A 23,046-nucleotide genomic window follows, 5' to 3' on the forward strand; every position below is an offset into this window, starting at 1 on the left:
GGACTAGCTGGCAACCCCATCTCCAGCTCAGTGAGTATCTGCTGTGTAGGGCATAGTTCTAGGCCCTCTAGGGGGAATATAAACATCAGTGGCTAGAGAACGAGAATGGCTCTACCATGGATCCAGTGACAAGTATGTCCAATGTCAAAGAAAGGCAAACAGGCAAGAGCTGGGAAAAATTCATAGCCAACCCCATGGCTTCAGGCAGCCAGGGCTGTATTCCCAAGCAACGGCTTTGTTTGTGCATGTTCAGTCCGGGAAGTAGGTACGGACGACTGTGTTCAGTCCTGTTGCCTTCCGGATTTGATTAAAGCTCTTAAGAGAGTCATGACCTCAGCCTGGAATGGCAACATTCAAAAGAGACAACAGAAAAGAGAGATAAGATGACTAAAAGCTTTTAGTGCAAGAGGAGGGAGAATGGATAGAGTGAAAATTGGGAAGTTTCCACTTTCAAGGCCAACGTTATAATGAAGGGCCTCGGTGTTTAATGCTGTTGTCAAGCTTTTCAGTAGGGTCTCCCCTGCAAGCTGGATGATTCCTCTCTGTGCCTCTTGCTTTGGTTTGCTACCTCACAGGTATTCTTTTGCGATCTAATGCAGTAAAACACAGTGACTGGCTCGTTAACATGAAGTGTAGAAAGTAGACTGTTTGATATACTGTCCAGCTATCACAGTCATCTGGTGAAAAAATAGGATTAGATAGTTAGACTCATGTAACAGAACCTTAGAAATCATCTGGCCCAACACCTGCATGTGGTAGGTGAGAAGAGAGATGGTAGTCAGTGCTTTGCCGAAGTGTGCCTGGGGAGTTAGAGGCTGAGGGAACTCTGAGGGTGTGGGAAGGAATGAGATACTGAGAAATGCTATAATCCTGCTACTCTGTTGAGCCCCTTACGACCTAGTCTTATTTTAATTTTATTTTTTTATTAAATGTATTGGGGGGTACCATTGATTAATAACATTACATAAATCCCAGGTGTACAACTTTATAATATGACGTCTATATACTCTATTGTGGGCTTACCATCCTGAAGTCCAGTCTCCTTCTGTCACCCTGTATTTGACCCCCTTTATCCTTTTCATCTTATTTCATACAAGACGACAGGCAGGTCTCTTCATTTTTTACGTCAAGAGCCAGAGGCTCTGAATGGAAATAGTCTCTCTGAGATCAAAGAACTAAGAAGTAGATGGGGAGGGAGGGTGTCAAACCCTGGTTGAGTTCAACCCAAAGCCCATGCTCTTGACCTAATACCTTCTCACCAAGTTTTCTGTTTCCTTGCAAAGACCCAGTTTTCAGGGTTTCCAAGCACCTACAGAAAATGGTGGTGGCTAGGGAGGGGGTTGTTTTTATTTTTTAAAAGTCTATCTGTGAATCACTGTGTAACCCTCTTTCATGTAGCTCAATTTTGCAGTCTCCAATGGTTCAGTGCACTGGATGACCCACACCTCTTTTGCCCTTAGCACTTGGCAACTGGTGCTCCACGACATAGGGAAACGGTCCTCCTTGGCCTCCAAATCCAAGTAGTTCTTACCTACAAAATAAATTGTCTACATATGTTTCTTATGGTTATCTGAGGCCAAGGCAAAGAGATATGCCTCTCTTTTCTTTCCACCAGCACCCAGGAGGTGCTCAGAAAACTTTCTGCTGCATAAAATTTTAAAGAGTGTGTTTTGTCAGTCTCCTATACACTGTTACAGGAGGCTTTTTAATTTGACTTCATGTTTGACACAGGCTTTTTAATTTAGTTTAATTTTATTTTATTTGGCCTTTCTCCGGCCTATAGGCCCAGTATCCATTCATCTGTACATCTATCACATATCCAAATGAATTTATATCCATCACTACCAAACACCACACTCAGTACCCTACATGTTATACATACTCATAGAGATATCTGCATACTTTCAGTGAATACTGATGAAGCCCCATTACGTGGCAGGTACCAGGTGAGTTGCTACAGAAGTGTCACCACAATCCAGAAGACGGGGATTGCTAATTAACGAAAAAGTCATGTCATTTCTTATACTACTGCTTTTATTTTACTTTTTTCTGATGGTTAAAAAGACCAACTATATTATTCTTATGGTCTTACAAAATATTCAGCTCAAAATCCTGGTTTCTCGTAAGTTGTTATTGTGTGTTGCCATGAGAAACCCTTCGTAGAACAAGGCAGTGGCCTAAAGAAGGGTTTGGATTCACAGGTGGCACATGGACCTTCCTTTTCACTTTTGGAATTATGTTTAATAGTTCAGAGTCTATTATCTGCCTGGGCCTCTGGTGTTAAAGTCATGTACTATTCACTTGCCCAAATTCAAGTGACTGGGCAGCACTGTCGGCTGCTGAATTAGTTGCTTTAAGGTCACTGGAAAGGCAGCTTGTGGAAAGAGCACAGACTCTTAAAACAAAGCTGGCTTCTTCTGACTTTGACACCAAGGACCTGTGTGACTCTGGGCAAGTTACTTAACCTCTCTGAGTCTTTGTTTTCTTATCTCTAAAGAAAAGGGTAATACTATCCAGTTCACAAATGTATGTAAGGATGAAAGGGGAGAAGTAATCCCCAGGACCTTGTGCATGGGGAATAAACAACACCTCATTTGAACACTTAGCCACGTCCTCAGGACGGTACGTCTTCCAACACCTCCTTTATCCCTCCCATATTCAAAAGCCCAGATGAAAGATTACTGGATTAGTCACTAGTTTGGAACCCCTTCTCCTCCTTTCCTTGCCACTGAGGTAGATAACCTATATGTGAGTCTGAGTTATTATCTCAGCGACACTCACAGGCCCTTCATTAATCCCCACTGCAATTGCCCAGCTTTCACAATGCGAGGCACTTTCCCGTCCATTATTCATTTGATCTTTACAACAGCCCTATGAGAACAACAAGCCAGTTTTGTTATCCTTCTCTGACAGATGAGCAAGCAGAGGGTTCGGGAGGTTAAGTAGTTAGTGCAGGGTCACTCTTCCAGATTCAGGTCTTTGACTCTGAATTCCAGCCTCGAGCTTCCTATTATGCCAAGCAGCCACGGGATTTTTTGCTATGTACTAAAAGACAGACAATAGGTATTCTGGAAGAAATAAAACAGAACGTAAAGGCTAATAGAGAACAAGTCAGTTATTCTGGGCCTGCCCACCCCCGCTGGATGCCACTTGGCCTTTGCCCAGTGGCCCTCTCTCCCACGCACTGTATTCTCAGGTTCTGGTCACTCAGCTCCGCGGGTTCAGATCATAGCTCAAACCTGGGCTTCTGGGCCACCCCACTCATTTCTTCAACTACCATTTACTGAATGCCAGGCACTGTGCTTTACTGCCCTTTGGAGTTTTCTTCTAGCAGAGAGAATATACTGGAAAGTAAATATGTGCAGTCGTTTTTATGATAATAAATGTTGAACAGGGGAAAAGGCAGAGAAAGGGGAGAGGATATGTGTGAGGGGGAAAGATGCAAGGTGAGATATGGTGCTAGGGAAGGCATCACTGAGCAGGTTACATTATAGACTGAGAAGAGGTGAAGGAGAGAGCTGTTTGGCTTTCCTGGGGTCAGAGAACCAGGCAGAGGGAACTGCAAGCATCAAGGCCCTAAACCAAAGTGTACCTGGCATGTTTGAGGAACAGCGAGAAGGCTGGTGTAGGTAGAACAGAGTGGAGGACGGAAGAGCAGTGGGAGAGGAGGACAGAGAGGAAAGGGGAGTACGTTGTATACACACCCTTGGGCATTGGAAGAACTTTCTACTACTCTGGATGAGATGGAAAGCCACTGAGACTTTGGACAGAATCTAAAATTTATTTTCATTCAATTCCTCTGGTTGCTCTGTTGAGATGGGCAAAATGGGAGCAGAGGGACTATTCAGGAAGCTGTTGTGATAATCCTGGAGAGAGATGATGGTGGCTTGGACTCAGAAATGGTGAGGAGTGTTTGAATTCTGTATATATTTTTGAGGCAGAGCCTGGTAGTTTGGATGTGGGTTGTGGAGAAAAACAGAAGTCAAGAATTGCTCTAAGTTCTTAGGTCTGAGCAACTGTAACAAATGGGATTGTTATTTGCCAGAAAAGGAAATGCTACAGGTGGAGCAGATTTGAAGATGTTGGGAGCACATCAGGAATTGAATTTGGATGAGTTCAGTTTGAGACACCGATAGACAGTCAAACGGTGATGACTGAGCAGGCAGCTGGTTTTCTGAGTCTGGAGTTCCAGAGAGAACTCTAAGCTGGAGATAGAAATTTAGAAGTTGTCAGTGTTAAGATTTTATTGAAACTGTGAAACAGATCTCCAGGGAAGTGAGCATGGAATGAGAAGTGGTCCAAGGGCCGAGCCTTGGGATTCTCCCTGTCAGAGGTGGGGAGAAGAGGAGGCCCAGCCACATGAATGCGGGGTAGCCGGGGAGATAGGAGGAAACCTTGCTTATCCTTTCTGTGAAATGCTAGCAAAAGTTGTCTATCTCCTTCAACTCTAGGTTTATATTTCCTTGATAGAGGCAGACTAGAGGCATCTTTAGAGTGAGAATGAAGTCACTTCTCCACTCCCTACAGGGCTTAGCATCTAGGAGCCCTTCAGTTACTACTCAGCTGGTTGTCTCACAGATGTATCACAAAGTGAGTGAGTATAAAAGACTCAAGAAATCATGCGGCTTTGTGATTTCCTAACTGTATTTTTTGGAGTGAGACAAGGAGTTATTTTCTTTCATCTTTGGAAATACTATGAAGCTGTGACCCTCCTTTCTGAGAAGACCTAATAAAAGCAGCAGTGTCCTGTCAGGCCAAGGTCTTACCCCTTGCTTCTAAGAAATATTTGTGATTTTCATCACACCCCAGACATTGCAGAAGGCTCCAGTGCTTTATCTAGTCAAGAACATTCACAGGGCAGAGGGGCCGAGGAGAAACACACTGTATTCTGAGAACTTTGGCCTCATTTCAGACTGATTTGAGAAGAGAAGATACCATCTGCCACATTCTTTCCTCTGAAGACCCACTGAAGGCCCAGAATCTGACACAGGATTGTAGAGGTCCTCTAGTCCAACAACCTCCTAGGAAGATGAGGAGCTGGGGCCTAGAAGGGCCCCAGTATATTGTTCAAAATCACATACCAAGTGCTCGATCCACGACTAAAAACCAGATTTCCGCTTGGAATTTTCTGCTCAGGTTCAGATTCAACTAAACTCAATTAGTATTTACTGTAATATATATGCCAGGAAACATGCCAGGTACATTTACATGTTACCGCTCTTAATCCTTAGCACAACCTCTAAGACAGATACTATTATCCTCCTTTAACATATGAGAACATTATGTCCAGCCAGGAAAGTGAAATGTCCAGGGTCATATGGCTGGCATGTTGGAAGAGGAAGACTGGAGCCCATAGCTATTTGACTCTGAGTCCAGTGCTCATTCTAGCACACCTACTGCTTTTCTCAGCAGGACTCATTTCACAGGGTTATTTATTCCCACAGTACGAGGCACTGCCCTAAGACCCTGCTCTCCTACCAATAGGTGAGGCGTCTCCAGCGTGGTGTGCTAGAGAGTGACAATTTTGAGCTCAGAGTGTAGACTCTGGGTTTGAAACATGACTTTACCACTTACTAGCTATGTAACTTTGGGCCATGTAACTTCCCTAAGCCTAAGATTCCCTCATCTATATTATAGGAACAATAATATACTTACCCCCAGGGAGTTAGGATTAAGTAATAAAATATGTATAAATCACTTAGCACAATGTCTGACATGTATAGCAGATGTTCAATAAATGTTAAATGTAATAGTTAATGGCTGACTTTTTAAAAACCCTGAAACTGTTTTGGAACATACTGTCCAATGCTTCAAATTTCTTTTTTTGAAATATGTCCAGGTGAGAAATTCAATACCAAAATCCAGACCTGACATGTTTTTAGGAGTTTCAGTAACATGCTTTCTGTGTCAATCAGGATTCTACTAGAAAGAGAACCACCATAAGTGACATGGAATAATTGGAATTAGATCTCACACAACTAATATAAGACCAAAAGTATGTAGTGATAAAGTCCTAAAAACCCCTTCGAAATATCAATGAAAAAAAGTGTGAATGGTAAATATAAATGTATACATATAGGAAATACACTGGAAAGAAACTCACCACAGTGTTCACAGTGGATATTTCTGAATGATGGGATATGAGAGGTTGAATTTTCACTCTCATTTACAGGCTTTCTAATTTTGTACACTAAACAAGTATTCAAATTAGAAATTATTTAATTGTTCACATTTATTGTTCATTTATTTCTTACTTTACCTAACGCCCTTTTTTCTCTAAAAATTTAAGATAATATATTGGAAGTGGTTAGAATTTTAAAGCTAATTATGAGGAAGAGACAACGTGGAAGAAAGAGAATGTATATAGGAGAACCGCATAGATAATCATTTGATTTAAGTTTAGTAAATTTAACCCTCTGGATTCTGAGAGTCATGAACAGAAGATATTATCTTACCCAAGTGAGAGTTTAAAGAAAGGAATACCAGTCTGGTGGTGCTGTAGACTAGGTACTCAACCAGCGCTGCAGGGCGCCCAGGCTGGAGTCTAGGCCCATCTCACACGCCCAGCGTCTCCCTTTTCTTTTCTCCAAAGAGAACCCTCGCATGAGGACTTTCCTGTTGTGTCTGTGTGTTTTATTTGCCAGAGCCTAAGGTCACTGGTGGAGGGAAGGACGGGGATGGTGGGCTAAGGGATAAGCTGGCTGATCACAGTGAGACCTCTAACTCCCATGGGGAAAGAGGGGTTGCTCCTCTTACCCACTGGCACCTGGCAATCCTGGTGAGAGAGAGGCAAACCAAAGACAAGAAGCTTGGGGATTTTGGGGGCATTTTTGGTTAAGCATGTTCAGATTGGAATCTGATATTCTAGATAGCATCAAAGAGTGTCTGGCTTAGAAGTCTCAAAAGCCATGTAGTCCAATTCCCCATTTGATAAATGGGGACACTGAAACCCACAGTCAAATGTCTTGTCTAAGACCACACAGAGCCTGGAGAGAAGCAGGGATTTCACACTCCTGGCTGAGTGCACTGGCCACCACACCTGATCTCTCCAAGTTTCCCCCCCTGGATGACTTCATGAAGCTGATAATGATCAAGAGAGGAGGAGAGAGGAGAGAATGGGTGCTTTAATCTTATCCCCATTTGGTAGGAACAGGAAAATTTCTCCCACAGGCAGGCACACTAAATTGGTTAGGTTTTTTTTCCCAAGACCCTGGTCTGCCTACAGCAGCAGACCTAGCTTCTGATGAATCGTCGTCATCTCTTCTCTTCCCACTAGTCCTGATGTGATCCAGGTGGTGAGCAAACAGTCTAGACTGCTGGACAAAGCTCTTGGGTGGTGCCAGTCAGCGTGAGGTGTGCTCTATGTTTCATTCCTCTCACTGATAACAGATAGCTGCCTATCTAAAGTTGCTTCCTGGATCTCAACAGAAACCTCATACCTGGTTGTTGCTCCCAGAAAACCTTCCTACCAATAAACTTGCACATAGCCACTCAGCTAAGACAAGCAATGACCCAAGAAAAACCAAAAAAGGGTGTGGTTTGGATATCAGGATTTTATTACTGGCATTAGTCAGGTAACCACGGGCCAGTGAATTTTCAAAGCAATTTAAATATTCTTAAGTTCTTTTTAAAAATAATGCTTTAATACTTTCCTTTGATACCCAGACACTGTGCAGAGAAAGAAGAATGAGAACATGACCATTTCAAAGCTCCGTTTTTGTCTTAATCACCTTAGTAACTCCATGAACCTAACTCTAAAGTCTAAAGACAATCTTAAAAGAGTATCTATCGTGTAGGAAGAGACAGAAAGATATAGACAGACACAGACTAAGCCTAAAGTCAGACAAGTGACTACGTTTTGATGCTTCTGTCCATTCAGTGTATAACTCTGGGAAAAGCATTTCACTTTCTGGCCCTAGTTTACTCCATGAAAAACTGGGATAATATTCATACTTGAACTTTCAAACTCTGCTGTATTTTTCAGAGGATCAACACAGTGGATAGAAAAACATTTGAATATTATTAATTTTAGTGTTAGTATTAGTCCTCAGTAGCATTAGCCCTCTCCACAAAATGAAATTGGTCTCCAGGTATCAAACGCTAGTATTTCTGAATGGATAGGAAAAGAAGATAGAAGGAACAAAAAAAAAAATAAATAAATAAAAGTAAATATTTTCCTGGAAAGCTCTGTTGTTTAATCCTCTTCTTGGAGTGAAACATCCCAGCTACACTGACTGTATGGAACAGAACATGGGCTTCTGTTTGACGTCACCATTCACCCAATGGTCAGTATCATTTCTCTTTTTTCACCAACAGATTCAAAACTCTTATGTTTGGGCTTCTCTGGTGACCACGTTAAACATTTAAATCCCCTGCTTGAACATGTACCATAACCTAAACAATCCAAAGGAAGACAGAAGGGAAGGAAGAGGAAAAAGGGCAGAAAGAGAGAGATACCATTGTTTTCATGGAAGGAGAGTGCTTAATGAAACTTACATGTTAGTGTAGAGCCAAATAGTTTTCTCCAAACAGAGAAGGTCATAGTAACTCCAGACAGGAACAGACAGGAGCAGAAACATGAGCCCTGCTCTCCAACTAGTAGTGTTACCACCCACCTGTTATTCCTAAAAGAGACATTGGAGTGAGCCAGGCCTTGACACCTTGCCCTACGTTAGCAAGCATGGACCTGGCCTTTCAGGTACAATCCTTCCAGGGATGGGCCTCTCTCCCCAGTTTTGGGTTCTACCTGAAGCCAGGATATGTCCTGTAAAGATTCCCAACCCTTCTTGATCCATAGACCAAGTTGCCATGCCTACCAGTATTGGACAGTGTTACTCCTTAATCCAGCCAGCAAATCAAGACAAAGCCAAGGTGAGTAGTGGGAATCAGAAAACTGAAGGGAGGAGGGCCGGAGGGCCATAGGGCCTTCTAAAGAGCCCAAAGAGAGAGTTAGGGCAGGAATCCTCTTTCGTAACACCTTCCCATGCCATTCTTTAACTCCTGAGTCACTGTCCAAGCCCCACAGTTTGAACCAAGACTCAACCACCTTACCAGATCTGGGCGAATGCTGCAAACGCTGCCTCTTGCACAATTATGGCAATTTGACACGGTGTTGTTCCTGTTGCATGTCAGTTCTTCCCGTGCACCTCTTTTCAAGTGGTCAAGTCTCAGCTGGATCAGGAAAGATAAGCCAGGTATAAGAGAAAGCCAGCTGTCATTAGCCAGTGTTGAGCTTTGAGCAGTGCATGTGTAGTCACACTATTTGGTTGATTAATGCAGGTTCGGTTGGGAAATACTACATTTTAAGGAAGTGCAAAATTTCACTTGTGAGTTGAAGTAGGCATCGTGCCAAGTGGAGAAAGACTGGATAAAATTTTAGAACAATCCTTTGAGCCATGGGCACAGAGCTGGGCACAAACCAAGCTGAGTCCAGGGATTCTCAGAAGATTCAGAGAGAAGTAGGCAGACAGCTAATTGTCAAGAACCAACAACAAATACCAAGAACTTAATCTTGCCCCCTCTTGTTTGCCACGTCCAGGTCTGGGCATGTCAGTTACCTCTACTGAATGTTTTTTTTCATAATTCTGCCATCCATGTTTAATTGAAATGCATTACCCAGAGATCTGTGGCTTAGAATCCTGGAATATTGGTATCTTTTGTATTAAAAGGGTCAGTTAACTCATGTGTAGATTTGGCTCCCTTTTCTTTTTGAACTCATTTTTTGAAAAAAATACAAAAATGAAACCCATCACCCACATTTTCAGAGTTGGCCTGGTAAGAATAGATAGAATGAGAGATCATAAAATTGTTGGGCTCAGAAGGCCTTTAAAGATTACTCTGTATCTGAATCTCCAACGCAACACACCGAAGAAAGTTTCTATCAAACTCCTTCTTAGATATCTCCAAGGCTGGGGACTCTCTGCCCATTCCATGATTGGTCAGATTTAAAAGTTGGATGATTTAAACTTGGACTCATTTATTGGTTCAAATATAGGAAGGTTTTCATCACAGCAAAATAACACTTACCAAAGATACTTGGGGCTACGTGTGGTTGATGACCTCAATGGATGCAAATAGGGTTCATGGCCACAGATTATACCCTAAATCCTAACACATATGTCAGTCCATGGTCAGCAGAGTGGACAAATTGTATGCTGCACATAGTACACATCTATTGCCAGGACTAGAGAAATATTTACAAATGACAATCAATCTTAGGTACTGATGATGGCATGCGTGTGGAAATCTTTCCTTGGTCACAGGGAAAGGAACTTGATCTGATTTACTTTGATTTTAGCTTTTAAGAGAACATGTGAAAATCAGGTCAATATTGCACCTTTTCAGACACAAAATGGACAGTTAAACTCTCTGACCACTTTAGTAATTTCTACAGGTTTTCTTTTTCTTGATACTATGCCTAAATCAGAAAATTATAGATTTTTGTACCCAATACAATTTTAGAACTGAAAGATTCCTAGGAAATCTTATCTGATTTCCTCATCTTATAATTAGGAAACTGAGGCCCACAGAGAGGAAGCAACTGACCCAAGGTCACAGAGCCCTTTTGAGATGGAGTCACGACTAAATCACAGGTCTCCTTACGCCTAATAGAGTGTTCTACTCTTCATTGTCAATGATCATATGATAAGTATGTACAGAGAGTGGTGGTCTTTCTAGTGTGCGTTGGAACAGGAGCTACAGAAAATTTTATGGAATAGAGAAATAAGCCAGCCTCTCCCCACTCCGCAGGGAGCAGCCTCATGGACTGAGGATTGCTAACATGCCTTTTAAAATATCGGTACACAACAAATAAACACATGACAAACACCATCTGTTTGTATCTACATGCAAATATATCAAAATGATACCCACCAGAAGAACTGAAAATTATTGAGCATCTACTATGTTCCAGGCACTTCACATACCCTATTAGCTCTAATCCTCCAATAACTCTAAAGGTTAGTGTTATTATGATTGTTTTCCAGGTGAGTAAACTGAGGCTCAGAAGATACATGTCCTGTGTGGCAGAGTCCAGATTTGGAACCCAGTCTTCCTGGCTCCAAAGCCTGCTGTTTTCACCATAGCCATCACTTTCTCTAAATGATCTCCAACCGACTCCTGTGTCCCACCTACCAACAAGCCCCAAACATTTTATGTGACTGGTGCTGGTGTGGAACAAAGTCGAGATTTTTTTTTTCTTGACTATTCAACTTAGTTATCTTGTCAGTCAATTTGAGAAGTATCTCCCCCATTTATTGGTGTATTCTTCATATTTAATGCATCTTGCAGAAAACAAGGCAAAGTAAGACCCTAGCATCTGGTGGTAAGTTGCATGTTTGATATGTAAACATAAATAAATAAATAGAAATAATAACATTTTGAAAATATTTATTTATTACTCATAATTTTTAAAACAGTTTGTACTAAAACAGGTTTATGTTAAAAACTATCAGCAACATTTAAAATCACCTTTTTTTGCAGTAGAACTGGGTTCAGAATCTGGTTATAAATTCTTTGCATAAATATAATTTTTTCTTTTAATGGATGTATTTTAAAGATGTATATTTTGATGTTTTAAACAGAAAAGAAATACATGAATTAAATCAGTATTTGCCTTAATAAAGAAATATTTGCTTTCTAGGTTCGAATAACATATATATATATACATCCAAAATAGATCATGGATTTTGTTAGGTGCAATGGTCTGGTAAAGTGAAAGAAAATGTGACTATGTAATTTTAGCAGAATCATTTTGTTGCTGCTGTTAAAGTCCTGGGTGGAAGTCCATGAACATGGAACGTCATGATCTACTTGGAGTTCTGCTGCAGAGAATAATTATATGGCAGATTAGAGAAGTCAGTCCTGGAACTGATGGGAGAACTGTCATCTTATGAATGAAGCTGTTATAAGATGCAAGATATATGGTTTATACTCCTATTTCATACATAAGTGAAATATAAGCATCCTCTCTTCTAAAATTCACCGAGGATTTTTCAGTTCAAATATGCAATTAGAGTCAATGATTGAAGAACACTAAAAATAACCAACTTTAGTGAGCGCTTCCTGTAAGCCAGGCATTGTTCTATGCATTTACAGGTATTAACTCTTTGGTCTTCACAAACTTAGTGAAAGAGGAATTGTTATTCTCTTTACTTTTATATATGCTCAAGTTTTCAGCGCCGCTACACCAGAGAGCCTTTGTTCAGTGTGAGGCAGTGAAACCAAGAGCTTAGAGTCTCCCACTGCAATGCTGCACTACCTCTCTGGACCCCTGGCCAGTGAACAGGCCCTCCACTCCTCAGACGATAACCCAAGCAGCAAGGGTGAAGTCTACTGTGGTAAGTGTTGGAGCAGAATCTCTGTGGTTTGTACCACCTCAATGCCACCATCTTCCTTGCCAGACAGAGCTTCCTATTTTGATGGGTGAATCACCCAGTTACTCCTCATGATCTTCCCCTGAATTTCCTCTTTAAGGGTAGGCTTTTTCATGTCCAGCCTCAGGCTTCCCTCACTGGTCACCTCTGAATGTTTTGTTGGCCATTCCCTGAGCTTGAATTATTTTCCTTCTGACAATATCTGCTCTTTCTTAGACTCAAAAAACACAAGTCAATTCTTCTCTCCCCAAAATGTAAGCTCCCAAAGATCAGGACTCATGTCTGATTTATTTTTTATTCCTATACCATCTGTCCAGCACATAGCAGTCTTTTAACACATGTTGCGGGAATAAATGAATGACGAGTAACTGTTGAAAGTATGAATGAATTTCTAGACTCAGCAGTCCCCCAGACATCTGTTCTAGTATTGATTCCTTCAGTCATTTACTCAGGAAATATTCACTGAGTGGCCATTACCTGAAAGGGAATGTGAAGTTCTATGCATGGGATGGAAATATTCATGCTTGAAAACTCACACTTTCTTCATTGATGCATTTGTTCATTCACTCGATTAGTAAGCATTATTGAGTACTTCCTATGCTAAGAACATGTAGTAAGTGGAGTAATGGATGTTAAAAACCATGGACTAGGACTGGCAATCTCTGGTTTTCAACTTGACTTCACCACTTAATAGCTGTGTACTTGGGCACATTTTCTTACCCTCTCTGGGACACTGTTTCCTCATTTGCGAAATGAGAAAAATACCAGTATCAATATCCTTAGCTATGAGGATTAAAAGAGATCATATATGTTAAGTAGTCAATAAATTTTAGCGATTAGCTGATATCATTCTCTTGGTAAGAGAGACAAAGAGGAATTAGACATAGTCATTCCTCTTAAGGAACCAATAAACTCATGAGAATATAAATTATTCAAATACGAGGTGCAAATAAAAATGCTGGGGTACTCAGATTAAGTAGAAATGATTTGTAACAGGGAAAAATCAGAAAAGGTTTCCTTCTGTGGAGAAGTTTGCATTTAAGCAAGATTGGACATGTAGACATGTAGGGTAAAAGCATTCCAAGAGGTGGAAATAGCAGCATAGATAAATGGAGGTATTAAAGAACAAGTCCATATTTTGGACTGTGGTGTTACTAAGCAATTAATTTGACAGGACTGCAAAAGACATAAAGATAGAGAGAGACAATCCTAGAGAATAGTGTTGGAAATATCTTGGAGAGGACCTTGAAAACCAGTCAAGGAGTTTGTGTTCCATTCTATGTAGACCAATTTTGTGTTTCTGGATTTACGTGCATCATTTACTGGTTTTATTTTTATTTCAGTTTGTGGATGGGTATATGAGGTCAGACAATTAAGTTCATGAATTCATCCTAGAAAAAGTGCTACATACCTCATTGCTGAATATCACTACAGTCACCTTCAAAGTACTCCCCTTGGGAAGCTATGCACCGACGCCAGAGCCTAGTCAACCCTTCAAGGCAATTTTGGAACTCTTTTTCTGGAATGGCCATCAGGGCTGTCATTGTATTATCCTTGATGTCCTGAGTGTCATCAAAATGTCTTCCTTTCAATATTTCCTTTACCTTCAGGTAAAGAAAGAAGTCACTGGGGGCTAGATCAGGTGAGTAGGGAGGGTGTTCCAGTACAGTTATTTGTTTACTGGCTAAAAATTCCCTCACAGACAGTGCCATGTGAGCTGGTGCATTGTTGTGATGCAAGAGTCATGAATTGTTGGCAAAAAGTTCAGGTCATCTAACTTTTTCATGTAGCCTTTCAGCACTTCCAAATAGTAAACATGGTTAACTGTTTGTGTAGTTGGCACAAATTCCTAATGAATAATCCCTCTGATATCAAAAAATATTAGCAACAATGGTGCAACAATTTCATGAACTTAATTGTCAGACCTCATTAATATCTGTATTCAAAACTTTTAGATTTTAAGTTATTTATTCCTTTATATTTGGAAAATTTGATCACCTCCCAATATGCTTTAATATCCATGTCACCTAAATGGTTCAGTAGCCCTGTGAAGTAGGCCGTTTAGGGAGATGAGGAAACTCACATGGGCATGCTATAACCTGCTTGTGGCAAGAGCTGCTACTTGGATGGATTGGGATGCGAATGTCCAAGCTTCTAATTCCAAGATTTTCTGTTTTCTGAGGTGGGAGGATGCAACGATACTGCAGGAGGAAAGCTAAGGCCATACTGCCTGAGGGGCGGAGAAAGGAACTTTTGATAACAGGGTCCTCTAGACAGGGGTTGTTTTTGCCCCCGCTGTGATTTGCAGCAGCAGTAAGTCCTCTACAAAATAAAATCAGCTATAGATATTTCCCTGATTTCCTGGCTTGGCCTGGTGGGTACCTCTCCTCTGCCCTCCAGGTTTCTTAAAGGGCTTCAAAAGAAATTATTGTTGACGAAACTCGGGGATTATTTATAATGGAAATCCCGTCTCTCATTCCTCCTGTTCTCCATGGAAGAGTTGGGCTCTTAATCTGAACCTTGGGGAATCAGAGGCCCAGTTTGCTTTATTTAGCTTTCAGGACACTGGATTTTTTTTTTTTTTTTAACCAAAGAGCTCAAAGTTCCACTGAAGATAAATGTATCTTATGTCCCAATGTCCTGACCAATTTAAGTAATTCACCTTTTCTTGTCCAAATCCTATGCTCATATTTTCTGAAGTTGTCCATTCTTCCTATTCCTTGCCTTAAGCAGTTTGTATAAAAGGGCAATTTGCTGAGAACCAGTTTTTAAATATACCCCAGAGGCAATTTACTTAAGTGGCACACACACACACACACACACACACACACACACACACACACTCACTAATTTAAGTGCATTTATCTGACAGTTTATCCAGAAGTTTGTGAGGTCCACGGAGGAGGTTCCATGATTATGTGTGATTGTGTGTTCTGCATTCTCTAGACGTGAACACTTGTCCTTGTACATAGTAGGTGCTCAGTTATTTGTTGGTTAATGAATTAGTTGGTAAGTGTACATATGTCTCTGTATGTGAAGAAGTGCAGAGCTACAAATTGCAGTCAATTACAGTGGATTTCTTTAACTTAAATTTTCTTATGCTTTTCTGCCTATTTCCCATCCCTTCTCACACACATACACACACACATTCATTAGTTAGCTTTTAACATTTGCCTATGTTCTATTGTCCTGGGTACCTTGATTGCAAGCCACTCAGGCTTTTGAAAAGTTTTATTTGACAGAGGTGGTATAAAGTAATACCAAATACACCATGTATATTTCTAAAAACTTGCCTTTTTCACTAACAGTTGTATGACCTCAGTCAAGTTACTTAGATGCTTAGTGCTTTAGTTTCCTGATCTATTATTTGGAGACAATTATCTTGATAATTAAACAACATGATGGAGAATAAAGTGTATTTAGCTCAGTCTCTGGCACATAGCATGTGCTCCATAAATCTTTGTTAAGATGACAACCGTGATTTTTTTTTCTGTCTAGGTGAAAGGATTGGCATCATGATATATATGCATTTATAAACTATAAGACAACTTCTTTTTTTGGTAAGAGGTCAGATTTTAAAAATCAAATAAAATATTATAATTATTCACGTCCATATTAGCTACAGATTACCCATTTAATCAAAGTATTTAAGAAGGTGTATAATAAAATAGTGTAAACAATATCATCATTAACATTTGGATTCAGCAAAGCATGAGTCATTTACTGTATTGAAACCAAAGTGATATCGCTCTTTACAGAATACCTGGTGCTTTGTCAAACATTATCTATTCTAAACCTTAATTTTCACAACTCTCGTTATGGAGGAGTTATTACTTCTCCTGTCTGAGGAGGAGTGAAGTGACATGCCCTAGTCTCATTGCTTAGTATGTGGTTATTCAGAAATGTTCAAAAATCCTGGACCCCAGTGCCGTCTCCCCCATTAGAAGAGGTAGAAATCAATTACCTCTTGGTATTCACTTAAACCACTGGGTTCCCTTTTTCAAGATTAGGGCTGTGCTGAAGTGGCAATAATCAGCCGCTCTGGCACTAGGTCTGATATAAATCCTGGTCCTACCACTTTCTAGCTGTGTGACTTGGGGTAAGTAAGACGGTGAGCTGAGTTTCAGTCGGTTAGTCTGTAAGGTTGAAATAATGACACTTCACCAATTTTTGTGAAAATTAAATGAGACGGTGGGTATATCTATGTGGTTCCTAAGTGCCAACTGGTTTGCAGTATCGGGGACTTTACATTTTGTGTCTAAACAACCCTCCCTCCTCCCCCCAGCCCCCCACTGCCTCCGTTATATTGAAACCCTGAGGAAATAAAGGTCATTATTCATCTTGATTCCATTCTGCATTCTCTGTGTAGCAGCAAACAAGAAAAAAAATGTTTTAAGTCAGGGAAGTGTTAAATCCACTAGCAACTCTTCGTCATCATGTGCACTGCAAGGGAACAGGTGGGATCAAACGATTTCCAACAGGGCTGTCACTGTAATGATCAGACTAAGTCCGGCTGATTGTAAGGCTGTCTCAGTGATGGAGCAAAGAGCGAATAGGGAAGAGGAGAAGAAGCAAGGCAGAGACAAGAGGAGGGGCAGGAGGGAAGGCAAAGAACGAGGAGGAGGCAAAGGAGGAGTAGCGACAGAAGGAGGAAAGATGAAAGAGGGAAGAGAAATGACTCGTGGATGACAATTCGCAGTTTACAATTAACCTGAACAAAACAATATCCCATCTTGATCCTCATGACCACCTGTGATCACTTACACTTTGCAGAAGAGGAAACTAAAGCCCAGGGAACTGAAGTGACTGCCAAAGGCCATGTGAATTGATTTTCTCCCAGGGGTCTTTCTTTTGCCAAATTCCTTTCTACAGTGGTTAGAGGTTTTTTGGGGTATGTATATGTGGTCTTCCCCACTATTCTGTGTGAGTTCCTTAAGGATAAGACCTGGATTACATTCAAGCCTATTCGTCCCATAAAATCTGAGGTTCAACACCTTGCACATAATAGGTGCTCACTAGATATGTTCTTGGATGAATGAACAAATCCCCCAGAATAGCACCTAAAATCAGATGCCATAAAACTAGATTTCCCCTTCCCGCGTTTCGCTGTATTGGTGATAAACAGGACTCTGGTGAGACTGTTTGCCTAGACAAGCTTAACCATCTTTCTAGGAATCAGCTTAAGGACCGAGGTAATGGCATTTAGTCATTTATTAAGCAGTTTGCATGGAATCCTCTATGCTTTGAGAAATTCTCCTCCTGGTTATTTCATACCAGGAGGTGGTAAAGCAGGAATTATTTGTGACTCATATTTTGCAGAAGAGGAGACTGAGGTCTGGGGAAGTTGAGTGGCTCACATGAATCCACCCAGTGTGGAGTGGTTGAGCCCCGGTTTGAAATCTTCCATCAAGGCTTTGGGCACTGTTTCTGGATCTCTTTCTCAGTGTATATATCTCTGATACCCTTTGACAGCTCAGCCAGCTAAATGGGAATACTGCCTGTCCATGCCCAAGCCATCTGACAATGTTAACACTCATAGAATCAATGTAATATGATGGCCTTACACTGTAAAGAAAGATCTTCACATCAGTAGAGTCATTGCCATAGAGGACAGAGTTACATAGCACCTCTGTCTGTAAAATTGTTTGTTTCCCAGATAAGGAAAACACTGGTCATGTGTACATGCTCTACAACTTGGTAGAAATGGGTGACAGGAGAGGACTTCTGGGTCTTCAAGTGTCCTAAACTGTTCTCACTTGAATGCTCAGCCTGCTTTGCCATAATACCCTGAAATTTGCCATTTTTGGTAGTGATCTCAGAGGTGCTTTTAATACATTTTTGTGGTCATTATTTTTATATCTGAGGAAAAAAAATAAATTTTCTTAATTTGAATTGTTCTTTCAGAGAGAGTACACATTACCCAATAAAATGAAGCAGTGAACATATGAAAAAAGTAGCCCTTTCTGAATATTCATTTAATAAATATTTATTGAATACCCAATATATTCCACCCACACTTCTAAGCACCACAGATGCAAGAATGAATGAATACAAAAGATAAAATCTCTGAACCCAGAGAGCTTATATTCTATTGGGAAGAAACATACACAAAACATGGATAGAAAATAGAACAGGGGGTGCTAAATGCTATACAGAAGACTATATTTAAGGAAGGAGGACAAAAAGCAATGGGGACAGAGGGTTACTATTTGGTATGGGTAAGATTTGAACCAACGTCTGAAGACAGGAGGGCATGGTGTTGCCATCTGGGGGAAGAGAGTTCCAGATGGAGGAACATTACTTGAATAGGTCTTGTGCTTGGGTGTCCTGGGAAGAGCAAGGAGGCCAGTGTGGCTGGTGCAGAGTTCATGGGAAATGGTAGGAGACGAGGTCTGCAGGCAGCAGGGGAGCCTGCTGAGCCTTGCAGGGTCTGGATGGGACTGTGGCTCTGACTCTGAATGAGACAGGAAGTCATTGGAGCATTTATCTGAGCAGAGGTGTCACATGATCTGACTTAGGTTTCCAATGGATCTCCCTTGCTGCTAGGTGGGGAGTAGACTTGGTGGGTGGGCAGAGAAGGGAAGTGTGTGTGGTAAGGAGAAGGGAGATGGATTAAAAGGTTATTCCAAGAGTTTAAGCCTAAAATATTTGTGGTTTAGACCATGATAGTCTATACTGTTCGCTGCAAAGAAAGAGAACTGTCTGGGACAAATTTAGGGATAACTTCTTAAAGGCTTGACTTAAGGGAGAGTTCAGGAAAACGTAAACGCATTTTAAAGTTAGGTGACTGTTTCTACCTCTCTCGAGTAATGTAAATAAATACTATCTTTTATAAGTATATAGACAATTATTCTTTCCAACTGTTAAAAATAAAGTAACATTCCATATCACTTAATCTTGGTTAATATATCACTTGAATCATTAAATAGGTTGTGTGCTGAATAATTTAGCCAATTGTTAAGTGATAAAAGAAGCAAAAGAAAATAATTCTCAAGGCTCTATAGAAGTTAATGGTAGAGTATATTTTAATCAGAAAGTTGAAGTTCTCTCAGAAACACGAATATTGTTATCTTAACATATGAAAGAGGCCCAGGTTGCTAGACATGGAAGAGATCCCACTTTGTAGATGTCCAAACTGAGGCTCAGAAGGGAGATAAACCGTCCACATTACACAAATTTTCTAAGTTTGGACCAGAACCTGATCCTCAGTCCAGCACGCTGCCTCCCCCACCAAGAGCTCTCCTTATAAATATGCTTTGTTGCTAATAGGTTAGAGGGGTTCAAGTATATCGTCTATAGCCACTCCTACTAAGGACCCTTCTCTGAGCACCTAGTAAGAACTGGCTTCCATCCATGCCGTCCTGACAGCACCATCTTGTTTCTTTGTCTCCTCTCTCTCTGTCTCACACTCTAGCCTCACACAGCCCCATGGGAATTCTAGTCCTTCTGCTCTGAGTGCCTTTTCTATGGGAATCTGCTTGTCTGGCTGGTATCTTCTCACTCTACATATATAGAGAAGCTAAACAGATAATACCTGGATGTTCTGACGGGTCAGGGGAACTCCCAAACTTGAATGTTTTTATTTCTTTACAAAAAGAAGTTACATTTTTAAGCCTTGGAATTTCAATATGTGACTTTGTTCCCATCGCTTTATATGTACTCATGCATGAGTTTTCTGAGGAAGAAACACAGTGTGACTCTGAATGTCAAAAAATGCATAGGATTATTTTTATTATGTTTATGGTAACACAACTTTGGGGGAAAAAATTTGGAAACAAGGATCAGCTAGCTTGGAAAGGTATAGAAAACTAGACCCAGCTCTAGGACTCAGTAACTTTGTCACCTTTGTCAAGGCCATTTCTCCCCAGGACCTGTATTTTCTGACCTATAAAATAAAGGGAAGAAGAGATTGGGGCTTTGCTTCTACCGTGTTCCCCCGAAAATAAGAACTAACTGGAAAATAAACCCTGGCATGATTTTTCAGGATAACATTCCCTGAACATAAACCCTAATGCAGCTTTTGGAGCAAAAATTAATATAAGACCCGGTCTTATTTTCAGGGAAGCATGGTAGGAGCTGGGGGATCTCAAAGGCTTGTTCCTAAGACTTCACCACGCCCATGCCAGACATTTCCTTTACGTCTCCAGGCCATTTATGCAGTCCCTTCCTCACTCCGTGATCCCAACATCCTCCTTCATACTCTTAAATTCTGCGACTCCCGTTCAGACTACAAGTATTTACTGAGAGCTGCTCTTGTGCTCATTGCTATACCTGGTACTGTGAAGCAATAAAAAGAAATGCAAGACATCATTTATTCTCTTAAGGAAAAGTAATGCGAAGAGAGGTCAGTCTGTTTGCATTAGTGAAAAGTTTGCATTATAGAGTTTTTTAAAGGAATGAAGTTTTAGTGTCTTTATGCACCTTCAGTGATTCACAATAAGTCCAGAGAGCACTGCTTAGGAAAGCACTTAGAGGAATGCATTAATTAATCCACCGAAACGCTTTGAAATGAACAAATCAAGGGCTTCTTTGTAAATAGGGGGATCAGAGACTCAGAAAACAATTGATTCTCTTAAATATTTGAAGCATTTTTGTCATAGCTTTACAATATTAATTTGTTCTATTACAGAAGAAAAAAATAACAGTCTAGAGATTTTCTGAGGGATCACATTTTTAGAACGAATGAAATCTAAAATCTGGATGAAAAGTACAATCCCCCTCTGCCTGAAAATCTTCGTTGCTCATTTCTACTTGTCAAAATTCTAACCATCTTTGAAGGTTGAGTTCAGATATTGCCTCATCCATCATCTTCATCATCCCTGCCTTTAAATCTGTGTGGTTGACCATCTGCACTGCCTTAGAGCACTCATGACCTCTACCTTGCCTCATTGCAACTTAAGTACATTTCGTCTTTTGTCTGGGTTGGGATCCCTGGAGCAGGGACCATGTCTAATTCACTCATTCACACTGTGCCTTTTTAAGTAGCAGCATTTTGCATAATGTCACAATGGTGGTCTGACTGCCATTTTGTGATGGATGACTATCATTTGAGATACAATTTCAGTTGTTCTAAGAAAATATAATAATAATGGCTGAAACAAGTTAGCAATTTCTTTCTCGTTTACATTTAAACACACACACACACACACACACACACACACACACACACACAAAGAAACACACAAGGAAACTAGGATTATAGTAAGGTAGCTCTAACAGATTTGGAAGCCAGGCTCCTCTTATCTTGTTGCTCTGCTATCTCTAAAATGATGTTCTATCTACGTGGATGAAATGGATTCTCTACCATGTCTGTACTTCAGACCATTGGAAGGAGAAAAAGGGAAAGTGGAGGTCCCCACTTCCACTTAAGGCACTTAACTGGGTAGCTGTGTGCATTGCTTCCGCTCACATCCTATTAAGAGCTTCATCTATGTTCCCCCTGGTCGGTGGTGTGCTGGAGCTCACGCCTACGGCATGTGAGAGCCTACTGTGTGCATTTCCTCTCAACTCCACGTTCAGTGAGTCATGCTGGGAACTGGAAATCAGCCATGGGGGAATTAATACCATAGAAATTGGCAAATGTTACAAATTAGGGCCTTTTTTTTCCTTCCACAAGAGTTTATTTTTACACATTTACTTGTAATCTGCTGTAGCTAGCTGCAAGAGAAGCTGAAAACATGTAGGGTTTTGTTTGTTTGTTGTTGGGGTTTCTTTTTCTTTCTGGACAGCCAGGTATCCAGCTAACAATTCTGTGTATGAGAGCAAGGAGTGGTATTTCTATAGAAGAAGCTAAGACTGGATATTTGCAAACTAGAAGACTCTATAAACATGACAATCTGGAAGCAAAAAACAAAAAAAACAAAAATTATAAAACCTGCTTTTAAATGTGAAAGAATAGATCTATCCATAAGTATGTGTATGTGAGGGCTTATTACTGCCATCTTCCCAGCTGTGAAAGGCCATGCTAGAGAGAATTAAGCTTCTTTGTGTGGGCTGAAGATATAGACCTCTGCGTAGAAGTTACAAGAGCCAAATTCTGCTCCATTTTGACTATTAACACTGTCTACAAATGCAGCACTGTTTCCTATCCCTGCAAGCGTTCAGGCAAGAGTTGAATGATCACTTAGAGGTTTTCCACAGGGGAGATTTCATTATGACCTGATGTTACCCTAGCCATCTCCAAACCTCTGTTTATCCTCAGTCTCAAAGATACTTTTCCTGACATCTCAGATTCTTAGAGCTTCCAGTACTTTCCTTTATTCCACTTACCACAGTTGTAATTATTAGTATAATAGCTTGGTCTCCTCAACTAGATTATAAAAGCAGCAACTGTGTGATTTTACTCATCATTGCGTCCCTTGCAAAGTATATGGCCACAGCAGGCACTCATTAAATTTGTGCCGAATGGAGGATGGGTGCTATGAGACATCATGTGTGAAAGTGCCTTATAAACTGCTCACGATAATTATCCTTTAAAAATAAGATATTGAAATATAAAACAGAACAGAAAGCAGATGAAGGAAGTGGCTGTAAATACTACCAGACATCCAGGGGGAACTGAATTTGATTTTAAGCTTCTTGGAAACTAAGTACAGAAAGAGAACACGTTGGGTTACTGAATTTTCTTTTTCTTATGGGACAACACTTGTGAAGTCATCCGAAGAAGCCAAGT

At 40.6% G+C, this 23,046-nt stretch overlaps 1 long non-coding RNA gene across 1 annotated transcript in view; it reads left to right on the forward strand.

Moving 5' to 3' along the window:
• Positions 1–23,046, forward strand: part of LOC141570993 (uncharacterized) — a 44,010-nt gene that overhangs the window by 16,627 nt on the left and 4,337 nt on the right. Inside the window, exon 2 of the long non-coding RNA XR_012495413.2 lies at positions 12,171–12,338. This is a non-coding gene — a long non-coding RNA (uncharacterized LOC141570993). The remainder of the gene's footprint in view (positions 1–12,170; positions 12,339–23,046) is intronic.

Source organism: Rhinolophus sinicus, chromosome 17 (genome assembly GCF_057876585.1).
Source record: "Rhinolophus sinicus isolate RSI-liver-muscle chromosome 17, RSI-T2T, whole genome shotgun sequence".
Taxonomy (NCBI): Eukaryota; Metazoa; Chordata; class Mammalia; order Chiroptera; family Rhinolophidae; genus Rhinolophus; species Rhinolophus sinicus.